The sequence below is a fragment of the Bos grunniens genome, chromosome 8 (genome assembly GCF_055505025.1).
Source record: "Bos grunniens cultivar Pamir isolate PY7600 chromosome 8, Bosgru_T2T1.0, whole genome shotgun sequence".
Classification (NCBI taxonomy): Eukaryota; Metazoa; Chordata; class Mammalia; order Artiodactyla; family Bovidae; genus Bos; species Bos grunniens.
The window spans coordinates 15,970,272-15,985,389 of record NC_141172.1 but is presented as its reverse complement, the minus strand read 5'-3'; the positions used below and the strand labels follow the sequence as shown (position 1 = coordinate 15,985,389).

General features: G+C 40.5%; 1 long non-coding RNA gene across 2 annotated transcripts in view; it reads right to left on the bottom strand.

The window, feature by feature from the left end:
* The window catches only part of LOC147366704 (uncharacterized), a 58,178-nt gene that overhangs the window by 6,546 nt on the left and 36,514 nt on the right, over positions 1-15,118 (bottom strand). For both annotated transcript variants that reach the window (XR_015169490.1, XR_015169491.1), the window contains 2 exons: positions 9,693-9,817; positions 619-963 (listed from right to left, as the gene is read on the bottom strand). This is a non-coding gene — a long non-coding RNA (uncharacterized LOC147366704). The remainder of the gene's footprint in view (positions 1-618; positions 964-9,692; positions 9,818-15,118) is intronic.

Genomic DNA, 15,118 nt, shown 5'->3' with positions numbered 1-15,118 from the left:
TTGCAAACATTTTTCTTCTGCTGAAGTCTTCCAAGAAGGGGAAATGTATCGGAGGCTCAAAGCCAAACAAAATTTTTCAGTTTGGAGTGAGCAGTCACTCTTCACATTCCCACTTGCAGCAGGGGAACAAAATCATCTTTGTTCCTTACATACTACTTATCATAATTCCCAATCATCTGATATCATTGTCTGATACTTATTCTTTGTCTATCCACATAACTAGTCTGTAAGTTCTATGAGGTCAGGAATTTAGTATAGCTTACTCATCTAGCAATGCTCTAGACATAAAGTAAGCTATCAGCAGCTATTTGTTGAAATGTGCAAGTTACTAATACTTTTCCCTTAATGCCATTATGGAGCAAATCAAGATATAACAGAACTTCCAAAAACTAGAGAGTGGAGGGAAATGTTAAATGAGGTTCTCAATTGATTGAGATTTTAGTTCACTTCTATTGCTATAAATCACTTTGCAGGGCATGATTGCCACTGAGGGCTTCCTGGGTGGCTCAGATGGTAAAGGTGAAGAATGCACCTGCCAATGCAGGAGACATAGGTTCGATCACTGAGTCAGGAAGATCCCCTGGAGAAGTGAATGGCCTCCCACTCCAGTATTCTTACCTGGAGAATTCCATGGACAGAGAAGCCTGGTGGGCTGCAGTCCATGGGGTTGCAAAATTCAGACACGATTGAGCACACATGCATGCATGCTGCCACTGTGGGGAAGGAACGGTGACTTAGGCCATAGACACGGGCTCCAGCCACTCAGCACAATGGTGCAGAAGGGATGAGAGGATAAACCCAACAAGCGTCTTGGGAGATCAGCAACCACACTGATGCAGAGAGAGGCTATCTTCTTTAATTCTGAAAAGTGTTCCAGAGCATACTGGTAAATTCCCAAGAGAAACTGAAGTAGCATTTTCTGAAACATGTCGATGTTTCAAAGGTTTATATCAGGAAGGTCTGCTAAAAAAATTAAAGAAATCATGAAAGTAATGTCAGTAAATTTGGCTGGATCAAGTAAATACATAAAGTAGTCACAAATAAGGGAGAAGGCAATGGCACCCCACTCTAGTACTCTTGCCTGGAAAATCCCATGGATGGAGGAGCCTGGAAGGCTGCAGTCCATGGGGGTCGCTGAGGGTCGGACACGACTGAGCGACTTTACTTTCACTTTTCACTTTCATGCATTGGAGAAGGAAATGGCAAACCACTCCAGTGTTCTTGCCTGGGGAATCCCAGGGACGGGGGAGCCTGGTGGCCTGCCGTCTATGGGGTCACGCAGAGTCAGACATGACTTAAGTGACTTAGCATTTTAGCAAGTAGGACAAACACTATCAAAAGGTCACCCAAATTAACAGGAAAAACTCTCAGTAGACAATTCTGCAATGGGATTAAACACAGTTCTCTAGAGAATTCTAGTGAAACTAATTCTCCATTAAATGACTAATAAATATAAAGCTGTTTAATTTCACTGGAAAGTAGAAGAATTGTGACTTTAAAAAAATCAGGCAATGCCAATTTTTGAAAGTTAGATTTACTGAAGTATAATTTACATATAGTAAAATTCATCCTTTTCAAGATTATAGTTCAGTGAGTTTTGACAAATATACACAGTCATGAAACCATGATCAAAATCAAATGACAGAACATTTACATCATCCCTAAAAAGTTCCCTTGGACCCCTTTCCTGTCAACCCCTTCCCTTATCTTCAGACACTGATCTAATTTTTTCCTTATAGTTCTTTGTTTTCATTTAATTTACATCATATAAATAGAATAATGAAGTTAAGTAGCCTTTAGAGCCTGGTTTAATGTCTTTTTTAGTCTGTCAAATCAGTAAAGATGTAACAGGTAATATTAATGTTCGTGAGTGTGCTCCAACATAGCTCAGTTTCGTTCAGCTCAGTCACTCAGTCGTATCGGACTCTTTGAGACCCCGTGAATCGCAGCACGCCAGGCCTCCATGTCCATCACCAACTCCTGAGTTCGCTCAGACTCATGTCCATCGAGTCAGTGATGCCACCCAGCCACCTCATCCTCTGTCATGTCGGACACGACTGAGCGACTGAAACTGAATAGCATTAAGATATACAGTGGGATTTACCCAATCCTAGGAATTTCCTTGCCAAAGGTTCTGAATAGTGACTGGCTAACTTCTATGAAAGCACCTTAAGAATGAACAAGGGATAAGGGCAAATACTATATGATTTCACTTGTATGAGGTGCCTAGAGTTAGTCAAATTCAAAGATATACAAAGTAGAATCATGGTTTCCAAGGGCTGCAAGTGTGGTGGGGGTGATGTGGAATTACTTCATTCTTTAATGGGTAAAGAATTTCAGTTTTGCATGATGAAGAGAATTCTGGAGATGGATGATGGTAATGGTTGTACAGTATAAATATACTTAATACCCTGGAACCGCACACTCAAAAATAGTAAAAATGAAAAGTTTTATGTTATGTGTATTTTACCATAATTTTTAAAAGGGAATGAAATGATCAAATAGGTGAGTTATGGTCATATCTTATAGGCCTTGGAGATGAATTTCAGTATCTTCTCTTTTGAGTGTTAAGTGCTTGTGTTTAAATCAACTTACGAAAAAAAAGAATTATTATTCTGTTGCAAACGATCTAGTGTCAGACACCACAGTGACATACAGATGAAACTGTCAACATTTGGGCTCAAGAAGCAACTAGTGTCCCACCATCACGTGGCTTAAGCTGTCTCTCCTGCGTAAGTGGACACAACTGGAGACAATTTAAACTGCACTCCCAGAGAGAGAAAACCCCTGATACCCAGCCACCTCACACATTTACAGCTGGGAGGTGACCGAGATCACCCAGCCTCGTTGCTCTGAACACGAGGCACAACCTTGCCAGTGTGAAAAAACATTCTTTTCTCTACGTGCATCCTCTGGGAAGTTTGCAATTCAGCATTGGCGCTAACCAGTACAACTTCTGGCTCTCTCTGCCAGGCCAGCTCATTACTGGACCACCCGAGAGAAAGTTGCTGGAGGCATCCAGAGAGAAACTAGCTTGTCTCTCCTCATCATCTTACAGCCAAGTGCTTAGAGGGAGCTTCACTGTGGTCCCCAAGTTCTACTTGAAAACATCGATTGTGTTTCAAAAAAAAATCAGTAGGACAGAGGAAAGAATTTCATTGGTAGCTAAAGTAGCATGTCCAGGGGCTGGAAAAAGCACTGGTGGAGTTAGGGCTAGTAAAGGATGAAGGAAGGAGTGTGCACGCCCGATAAAGTTTTTAAGCCACACAGAACTGCAGCTGGGCTTTGGTTATCTTTGCATGGGTAACAGTGTGGCATACAGCTCTTGATTACATTTTCTTTGATTTCTTTATGCCATGCGATCCCTGTATATCTTATAATTGAACTCTAAAAACTCCACGCAGACACTCTGCCAAGTATACAAGAGCAGCCATAGATAAGCCCTACAAAAACTCTGTCTAACATTGATGACTAAGAGAAAAGTATTTCACTGACTTCTTAAGAATCCTCATAGAATTAAGGCTCCTTATAGAATTAATGTAATCATCTGGTGGTGGATTAGCATTTTCTAAATAAAGGAGCAAGTCCCCGCAGGGATGCAAGACGTGAGGTAGTGATGAATTAGTGTTTCATTTAGGCTTTGCAGTGAGTGAGAAGCTTAACATACCTGTTCTTAGTGTGCTTGTGCATTATTATTGTGATATGGTAACAGTGTTTTGAGAATTATTAATTGCAGGATATTGTGGGAACCTATGTATACCAGCTCCTCTAATCCTTAAAACATTATCAGGTCAGTATCACTCCTAGTTCATAAATGAAGAAATCAAACTCAACATGTTTAATAACTTGTCCAGGATCACATTGTTAAGAAATACCAGATCTGTGACTCAAACTCACATTTCTCTGACCCAGAAAACTCAGTGTTAATCATCATGGTTCAGCAAGCCTATGTCTTTGTTGGATTGATGAAGTCTTGAGGGGCATGCCACTCTTTGACTACTTCTCTCAAGAGGCGTGTAGACAAAGCTGGATGCTGGGAATGTATAAATTTTATCCTTCAGGCAGAACAGATGCCCAAACTTGAAGTTCCGTAACATCCACTGACCACGACAGGCTGTCTCATCAGAAGAGGAAATGGAAACTTCACTAAGAAGTGAGTTCCCCTGTTTTCAACCTTGGCTTTTGAAGCCTTCTTCAAAGGACTATTGTTTGAATTGCATCAGCTTTAAGCAGGGATTAGCATATCTGGGTTCAAATTCAAATTCCACCACTGGTTAACTTGGCCAAGTTGCATAATTCCCTGAGTCCCGGTTTTCTTATATACAAAATGGATATCACACTGATGTAAAAGTTAAGCTCCTTTCTAACATTTGCCACTTAAATAAGCATGTCTGTATGGTTTCAGTTTTTATTTCTCTAATCACTAATTTTTCTAAGAACTATATCTTCTTTGGCAAATCGTCTGTCAAAAGTTTTTACACATTTTTTTAAAACTTGGGTTGTTAGTTGTCTTAGCATTAATTCTTCAGAATTTTTTTTTTAAATAAATTCTGGATACTTACCAAGAGTAGGTGAGAACACAGAACATCTGGAACTCTCATGCATTGCTGGTAAGAATGCAAAATGGTAGAACCACTTTGGAAAACTGCTGGGCAATTTCTAGAAAAGTTAAATATGTACCTACAATATGACTCAGCCTTACCACAAAGAGGGTTTTACCCAAGAGAAATGAAAATGTGTGTCCAGTGATTTGTGTGTGAGTTTTCATAGCACCCTTATCGGTAACAGGCCCAAACTAAAAACAGCCCAAATGTCCATAAGCAAGTAAATGGATAAACAAACTGTGGCATAGCCATACGATGGGACATTATCAAAAAGGAAAGAAGTACTGATACCTGCTTACAATATGCCAAAGCTCAAAACAATTATGCTGAGTGAAAGAAATCAGACAAGAAAGAGTATGTGTTGCATGATCCTGCGCATGCTAAATCACTTCAGTCGTGTCCAACTCTGCAACTCTAAGGACCATAGCCTGCCAGGCTCCTCTGTCCATGTGATTTTCCAGGCAAGAATACTGGAGTGGATTGTCATTTCCTTCTCCAGGGGATCTTCCCGACCTGTGTTTCTTATGTATCCTGCATTAGTAGGCATGTTCTTGACCACTAGCACCACCTGGGAAGCCCTATATGATCCCACATAAAGGATCTACATATTGCAATTCTACAAAGTGCAAATTAATCTATAGTGACTGAGGCAAATCAGTGGTTGCCTTGGGCCAGGTAAAAAGCATGGGGGTAGGGGTTGGAGGGAAGGAACACAAAGAAAAAAGGAAATGTTCAAGGATGATGGATATATTCATTATTTTCCTCATGGTGATAGTTTCCTTGATAGATAAAATGTATCAATTTGTGCTCTCTAAATATGTGTAGTTTCAGATCAGATCAGATCAGTCGCTCAGTCGTGTCCGACTCTTTGCGACCCCATGAATCGCAGCACGCCAGGCCTCCCCGTCCATCACCAACTCCCGGAGTTACTAGTCCCTTATCCTAAGAACTGCCCCTGATACAGAGGAGGAGCCCTCTGTAGTCATACCTGGACCACGTGACCCTGCCTTCCTGGCCAGAGTTTGTACATCCGATGGCAGGTCACTAAAGATGAGAATTACAGACATCAGTATTCTAGAAAAAAGATCCATAATTTCCTGCTTCTTAGGTCTCTGACATTGTCTGGCTCCAACCCATCCCAAGATAGATTGTCTTAACTTCAGATTTCAGAACCTGAGTGTCCTGTCAATAAATTCCTTCTATGGTAACAGGTGTATGTTATCTTCCACCCTCAGAAAGAAATGAATTTGACACTTAACTCATTGCACTGATATTTCTTGGACTTCCCTGGTGGCTCAGATGGTAAAGAATCTGCCTGCAATGCAGGAGACCCAGGTTCAATTCCTTGGCCACAAAGATCCCCTGGAGAAGGGAATGGCTACCAACTCCAGAATTCTTGCCTGGAGACTTCCATGGACAGAGGAGCCTAGCAGACTACAGTCCATGGGCTCACAAAGAGTCGGACACAAGTGAGTGACTAACACTTCCACTAATATTTCTTACGCTTTCTATCACAAATGGCCACATCTCTATTTTAAAAACAGAGCATTCAGCTGGCTCTGTGAGTGCTTCTGGAGAAGGCAATGGCACCTCATTCCAGTACTCTTCCTGGAAAATCCCATGGATGGAGGAGCCTGGTAGGCTACAGTCCATGGGGTTGTGAAGAGTCAGACACAACTGAGTGACTTCACTTTCACTTTTCACTTTCATGCATTGGAGAAGGAAATGGCAACCCAGTCCAGTGTTCTTGCCTGGAGAATCCCAGGGACGGGGGAGCCTGGTGGGCTGCCGTCTATGGGGTCGCACAGAGTCGGACACGACTGAAGTGACTTAGCAGCAGCAGCAGTGAGTGCTTCATCCATCCCTTCATTTAACACGCTTTGGCACAAGTGAGGGCATGCTGTAGGCCGGGCACTGTGGCAGACATTTTCATATCTGAATCAAATCCTACAACTGCCTATGCAGCCATCTGATGCTCGCAGTTGAGAAAGCTCAGGTTCAGAGCAGTTCACTTACTTGCTTAAAGTAGGAGTCCCTAACAGGGATTGAGTCCTACATACTAGGATTTGAGCCCAGTCCTGACTAGCTTCAGCACCACACTTTTTCATTATCCACGCTCTGTTCCCTGGCAGTAGTAAGACCCAACATGAACTGAGCTCGAAGTGACTAGACAAGCCACTGTAGTGGGCGGCTTCAGGAGCCGGGGATCCCAAAATGTTTCCTGGATGCTCTCAAGGCCAACAACAGCCATCTCAGGAGTTTGTCCATACAAGACTTAGTGTCCTGGGAAGAGATAAATTATCTGTTCTTGAGGGCAAGGACAACCAGAGGATCTTTTTCCCCAGTGTTGATGTCTGTTGCTTTGTAATGAATCTGACTCCTCAATGACAAACAAGTAGCAAAATCCTAAAAATAAAAACGGTTAACCATAAGAACAGGAAATGCCCAACCAATGCCACTCTTGGCCACAAATCAAAGATAATGGGGCTGTAATAGTCTTCCTGTGAACTCACTGGCACTCTGACCACTTATGAAAAGCTGAGGATTGAAGCTGCATTTTTACATGGTTTCTGGAAATAACTCTAAGAATTTCAGTGACACAGGCTTGGGTTAAAGCCAGAGACCTCATGATACTTTCTTTTCCTCAGGGAAGTAAGTCTACTAGAGCAGAGGGAGATTTCATCTTCAACTTAGAGATCTCAGTTCTTGAATTTAAAAATATAATAAAAGGGGAAATTCCACAGATTTTCACTTTATGTATTCTTTCTCATAATCAGCCTGCAGAAATACAAAAACTGCCTAGAACTCAAGTGCACTGGAAATCATCACAGTGTCATTTGTAAGAGGAAAAGTGGAAGCAAGCGTTTAATCATCTGGTAATGATATAATGTTACATCCCAACTTTATTCTATTTAAAAAAATTTTTAATAATTTGGTAATGTTAACAAACTATACCCATATAATGGGCTTCTTAGGTGGTATTAGTGGTAAAGAATCCGCATGCCAATGCAGGACACGGGAGACGCAGTTTTGATCCCTGGGTCGGAAAGATCCCCTGGAGTAGGAAGTGACAACTCACTCTACTATTCTTTCCTGCAGAATCCCATGGACAGAGGAGCCCGGTGGGCTACAGTCCATGGGGCCTCTACAAGTCAGGCACGACTAAGCAACTGTGCAGACATTCATGTGATAAAAACTACATACACATCAAACATATTTCAAATACTAATTTAATAATATAGACTAATCTTTATGATTTGTTAAATGGTAAAAATAGGGTACAAAAATAGGTATGAAACTGATCCTAAAATGTATGTGGTATGTGTTAGGCATGTGTGTCAGGAAAAGGATGTATCAAAATATTAACAGCAGTGATATCTGAATATGGGTAAAATACCTTCCCTCTTACTTTTATATCTTACCCATTATTGAAATACATTATGCTAAATGAAATATGGTATCTCAGCAGACTGGATCCTGGAACATAAAAGGGATGCAAATGGAAAAAACACGGAGTCTGAATAAAGTCTGTTGCTTACTTCATAAATAGTAAGATATCAAAAGTGGTACCAATTAAAAAATCACATTGTTGTATCTTTATTACTTGTGAGAGGTGTAGCAAGTCATTCGTTATTATTTTAACTCCAAAATTATCACTGGTTTATCTTTTGCTCCTTAACAACTTTAGAGCAGATTCAAGATAATCCTACTAATAGCCTTATATTCACACTCAGTCACTCCCAATATGGTTTCTTAAGTGGAGAAGAAAGACGTGCACGAACAGTCGGGGCTCTGGAAACTACACACAACTGGGTGTGTCCACATCACATGCGTCAACAGCAACAGCCTGTGCACACCTGCACACAGAGGGAAGGTGACAACCACTGACACGAAGACTTGGCAACTGCTGTGTGCTGTGCTGTGCTCAATCGTGTCCAACTCTTTGTGGCTGCATGGACTGTAGCCCACCAGGATCCTCTGTCCATAGGATTATTCCAGCAAGAATACTGGAGTCAGCTGCAATTCCCTTCTCCAGGGAAATCTTCCTGACCCAGGGATAGAACCAGAGTCTCTCAAGTCTCCTGCATTGTCAGGTGGGTTCTTTACCACTGAGCCACCTGGGAAACCCTAGCAACAGCTATGTGTTCTGAATTCAGAGCCCAAGAATCTGTTTAAATATTTAACCAGACATAGGATGTTGACTTGAAAGGTATATGCAACTTGACATCTGTAAAGCTATCTCTTGGGCTTATGGTCACAATCATTTAAAACAATGCTTTTCAAAACTTCTTTTTAAAATTATGAAATGCTTTTTGAAAAGCAACCTTATATTTTATTTGTACAAAAATTCTTCCTGAGTGCCTACTGTGTGCCAGGAAGCACTGTACCACTGTAATTAATAAAATAGATGAGATCCCTACACACAAGAAATTAACTGTGGAGACAAACAAAAAGTCAGGCAAACACTAAATAAAGAATTATAAAGGGTACAAAGTATCATGAAATAAATGAACAGGCCCAAGATGAGTGGGGACCCACTTTGGTAGAAAGATCAGGGAAAGATTCTCTGAGGCAGTTACATTGAAGGTGAGACCTTAAGAATTGGAAGAAGACAGCCATACAAAGAACATAGTCACTAAATCATGTTCAACTCATAGCAACCCCATGGTAGCTAAGCCTGCCAGGCTCTTCTGTTATTGGGATTTCACAGACAAGAATACTGGAGTAGGTTGCCATTTTCTTTTCCAGGGAATCCTCCCAACCCAGGGATCAAACCCACTTCCCCTGCATCGGCAGGCAGATTCTTTATCACTAAGCCAACAGGGAAGTCCAAACAAAGAGACGGTGCATGAGAAAAACAAAGGCTGGAAAATAAAAATGTGTACTTATGCCAACTTGCCAACCCGTGTGATTTCTCTCTAGTGATGCTTAACAGCCCAGATACAGGATACAGAAGGCATATTTTGAATTGAGGCAGAATTGGGAATTGCCAGTGAGTGTCCTAAAAGGTCTAAAAGGTGACAGAAACGGAGGAGAAATATGCAAATCTTAACATTCTGTAAGCAATCAGACCGATTCAATATTTACCTATGCAGAATCTTTTTTAACGCTTCTATGCCATCCTTCTCAGAGATCTGAATGTTTCTGGTTCATCATAGCGACACAGAGGCACTCAGAACTGTCGAGCAGATTTCACTAAAACCCGGAGGTGTCTGGAATAAAAGTGAAAGTTCACGTCGTCAAGTTTATATCATTTCTTAGAAGACAGCCGTCTTCTATATATCAACAAACGGAGCCTAAGGCAGCACTTTCTTCACTACTTTTCTGTGATTCCGTCCCCCGACTAAAGGAATATTGCAGAGTCTGTGATAACTTGGCATGTCTCGCATATGATCCACCATTAACATAAATCAAGGTTTCGTGTTTGTAATTTATGTTTCAGCACTTAGAGAATACCTTGCTAGTTATTTTAAATAGATAAATCAAATCAAAATTTTGTTAATAAAATATTAGAAATGTCATAAGACCTCTGATTTATTTAAAGATGTCTAACATTTCTTGATCTCCATTTATTTCAAGGTTCAGGAAGAAAAATGGTTAGCTGGATCATCCTGCTCTTATTTTTATTCCTTCATTTAGGAGATTACATCTCAGCTCCAAAACCATTTTTAATAATAAGATATGCAATTTTTAACTGTTGATAATTTTTAAAGAATAAACACGATTAAGATTAATTCATGCTGTCTCAGATATACTCAAATAATGGATTAGTCTGTATAGCATATTTGATTCATGTCTGATAGTTAAGATTCTTTTCATTTTAGCTTCATCCATATAAACAGACATTTACTCCTTAATTTGCTTAAAAGTCAAAACTATTTATGCAATAGAAGGAAATGAATGTAGACCAATCATTGCTAGGTAACACATACAGGGAATGCCTAGGATATGGCAAATTAACACTATAAAACAGAAAGCAAATGGTGTCCATGGATTGCAGAAAGATCCTTTTCAAATGTAGAGTGTCAGGAGATAAGAATTAAATATATCTTTAAAAAAGTAAAGAGAGCAGCAGAAAATTTTTGGAGGTGATGGTAGGTTTAAGGCACAGATCATAGTGATGGTTTCACAAGTATATACTCATTTCCAGACTCATCAAGTTATATACATTAAATGTGTATAGCTTCTTATATGTCAATACCTCAATAGTGGTTTGAAAAGCAAACAAAATAATTAAATAAATGGAAGACACTTAAAGGAAAAGACAAAATTCAGATAAGACAGAGAGAAGGAATGGAAGGAATACTTTCCTTTTCTAGCAAAGAATTAAATTCACACCAGGTCTCAAGTCCAAAACTGACTCTCCATTTTAGGTGTGGCCTTATTTATATTTTCCCTCTGGGAGCCTCAGGGGTGAAAGATTGGTCATTGACTTTGGAAATGATTAACAACATTCTTAATTCGCTCCTTGACTCATTTTTGTCCTCCCTGCATTGGTGAACATATATATTTTAGATGCTTATGAGCATTCAAGGAAAACAGCATGATGGAGTTGGTCACTGATTTTACAGTTTTAGAGTGGTCACAAAAGGATTCGTAGCTGGCATCGTACTGGAAGAACTTAACAGTGATTTGTCTAGTATTTCCCAAATAATAATAAGTTACAATGTTGAACATTAAAGTAACATTTAGTGTAAAAATGAGAAATAATTCATAATAGAAAGGCTTAAAAATGCAAAAGAAAGGTAATAGTTCTTAAGGTCATTCCTACTCCAGTGTTGACTAAACAAAGCATCATGACTGGGGGGAAACTTAACTAGGTTCACAACTAAGTAGCCAGGTGATCTAAGAGAAAGTCAAGAGCTTCACTTACAAGGAAAGAGAAAGAACCCGTAGGATTTCTTAGGTTCTCCTTTAGCTATAAAGTTCTAAGGTTGATCCTTAGCCATGATACTGTTGCCTTCCACTGAGTACAGAATCTTATACATTAGTTCCTGACTTTTGAGTATGCTTAACTAATTACTGGCTGCTGCTGTTCAATCGCTCAGTCGTGTCCGACTCTTTGCGACCCCATGGACTGCAGCACACTAGGCTCCTCTGTCCATGGGATTCTCCAGGAAAGAATACTGGAGTAGGTTGCATTCCCTTCTCTAGAGGATCTTCCTGACCCGGGGATCAAACCTGGGTCTCCCGCATTGCAGGCAGATTTTTTATCGGTTGAGCCACCAGGGAAGCCCAATTATTGGCTAGCCTTGTAAAATACTATACCTACTAGATTAGGTCTTGCTACTCTTAGAAATACTAGGTCATAATATTGAAAGAAACTTTTTTAAAGATCTTTTTTAATGTGGACCACTTTTAAAGTCTTTTTTCAATTTGTTACAATATTGTTTCTGTTTTCTGTTTTGGTTTTTTGGCTGTGAGGCATGTGGGATCCTAACTCTCCTGCATTGGAAGGCGAAGTCTTAACCACTGGATTGCCAGGGAAGTCCCTGAAAGAGATCTTTTAAATTAGTTATTTGTATAAGCTACAGCCTGAAGCAACATCCTCCTTTCAATTTCATTTCTATTCCTTACATGACTTATTCAAAACCAAAAGAAGTCAGACACTGGTCTTTCGTCTCATTTATGGGAGTTCAGTATTCAATTGCATACACATTATTCATATTCACACAACGTCCTGCACATATATTACCTATACACTTGCTGCACACACGTTATAGGATTATCAAAAGAGTAATAAGAGTCATATGATCAAAGAACAAACGAGGCAAATAGTTCAGTTTGCCCCAGTGGCAATTAAAAAAAACCTCTAAATGTCAGAAGGCTTACATACGAAAAAGAAAAAACTGCTTACTATGGCCAAAGATGCATACCTGGGGACAATTATGAAAAAAACAGAAGAGTAACGAGGATTCTCGGTAACATGTAATACACACCAAAACCGTTTCTTAAGATACATAAAGAGGAAAAATGTTTAACACTTTAAGTTTAAACTGGGAAAAGACCAAGTTGCTGAATATAATTTTAAACAGAGATATATAGGATGAGAAAATCTAATGTTGAGTCTTTTGATTTTTTTTTCCATTTTCAGAGTTGCAATTTCTGACTCCTTCCAGTGAGGTTGCCAATACCAGCCAATGGTAAAAAGAAAACAAATGAGCACCCAGAAGCTGAAAGAATGAGGAAAGTTATAGTTCAAAGTTAAAATACAAAGTCGCCGTTCCGTAACCTGTCCTATGAGATAAAGACAATTCAGATACTTGAATTTAGTCCCCAAAGAAAAGTCACCCTGTTAAATAAAATGCTTCACAGTCCTCCTCTCTCTGAAGCTATTGTCATGAGCTTTCCCACCCCTGTTCCCATTAACACTGGCACACATGTGAAAAATGTAACAGCACTTGAACCTCGCCGTTTCAGTTGCGGGTAATCCAGCAGAGAAGGCTGCAGTGGGAACGCATGTCTTCTTGCCCAGGAATGCTGGGTTTCACCCGTGGAGTATGAGTGTGCACAGTGTGAAGATGAAGTGGGTTGGAACAGTCAGGCAAACCGGGATGTTTAAGATCTGACTTTGCCTCGTGACCTGAAGGGAAAGCCACATACGTGCCGTGGGTTGCTGGGACCAGAGAGGAAGGAGAATTGCTTTTCTTCTCCCAATTCCTGGACATCTCTTTGCTTTGTTTTGTGGGACAGTAGGTATCACGTGGCCCTGAAGAGCTGCCTCAAAGCCCACATCTAAACTACTATTGCGAGATAGGGATGTGCCGCACTCCCCTGCTCTAGCCATGGTTTCCTCATTGCACCCAGGGATTCAGGATAATGGAACTAGACTCGTAAGAACTTACTACTTTATGATGACATTCAACATTCATACTCTAAAGGAAAGAAAATTTGTTTAAACCACCCAAGCTCAGAGTATAGAAGCAGAAAAACAGGTGTGTGTCTCAGGCCTTGTCTAACCTGCAAAGGCATCATTACGATGGCCTTGCCCAATCTCCTTGAACTTAACCTGTGAATGGAACATTCATTGTCAAACACTGAACTACCCTTTGTCATTTCTTAGTTGGATAGGTGCGTGCTCAGTCATATCTGACTCTGTGACCCCATGGACTGTAGCCCTCCAGGCTTGTCTGTCCATGGGATTTCCCAGGCCAGAAGACTGGAACAGGTGGCCATTGCCTTCTCCAGGGGATCTTCACAACCCAGGGATCAAACTTGTGTCTCTTGCACTGCAGGCGGATTCTTCACCACTGAGCCATCTCTCAATTATTCCTCTTTCAAATCCAGGTTTTTCTTGGGCTTCTAACAACTTTCAAAACTATTTCAGGTAACTCCTAGTTTTCTACCAAGGTTGAAGGGGCTAAAATGAAATTAGTTAATGTTAACACTGGATCCAATACCCAGGGCAGAATAAGCTAAGATTAGCAGGGCTCTAGTTCCCCGCATGTGACACAAAAGGTGCATTTCACTCCAACAAACTGCCTGTACAAGAGGCTTTCTAACAGAACGAGATAGAAAAGAAGCTTATGATCCGACAAAATGTTCTGAGAAGTATGCTGTTTGACCTCAAATTGAAAAGGACCTTATTTGCAAAGTAGTCTTTCTTAAAGACTGAGTCAGTCTTATTAGTCTTTCCTTTAGTCAACATCTAAATACCAGTTCAAATTGAAATTGACCTCAAATTGAAAAGGACCTTATTTGCAAAGTAGTCTTTCTTAAAGATTGAGTCAGTCTTATTAGTCTTTCCTTTAGTCAACATCTAAATACCAGTTCAAACCAGTATACTGTCAGCCCTCCAAATCTGCAGGCTCCCCATCTGTGGATTTTAGCAACCACTGATGGAAAACATTTGAAAAAACATTTTTTTTCCAGGTAATTCCAAGAAATAAAACTTAAATTTGCCATGGCTGGAAACTATTTATATAGCATTGACATTGCATTAGGTATGACAAGTAATCTAGAGAAAACTTATGTATGAAAAGTGTATGAGAGGGTATGCATAGGTTTATGCAAATACTGCAAAGAGATCCAACCAGTCCATTCTGAAGGAGATCAGCCCTGGGACTTCTTTGGAAGGAATGATGCTAAAGCTCAAACTCCAGTACTTTGGCCACCTCATGCGAAGAGTTGACTCATTGGAAAAGACTCTAATGCTGGGAGGGATTGGGGGCAGGAGGAGAAGGGGACGACAGAGGATGAGATGGCTGGATGGCATCACTGACTCGATGGACGTGAGTCTGAGTGAACTCCGGGAGTTGGTTGTGGACAGGGAGGCCTGGCGTGCTGCGATTCATGGGGTCGCAAAGAGTCGGACACGACTGAGCGACTGAACTGAACTGAACTGATGCCTTTTTATATAAGGGACTAGAACATTCATGGGTGCTGATATCTGTGGGGAGGGCTGGAACCAATAACTTTTGGATACCAAGAGACTTCGGTAGTAGAGAAACAAATTAAATGAACCATAAGAACATCTCAACCTCAGAATGTGGGACACTCTATACAACTTCTCA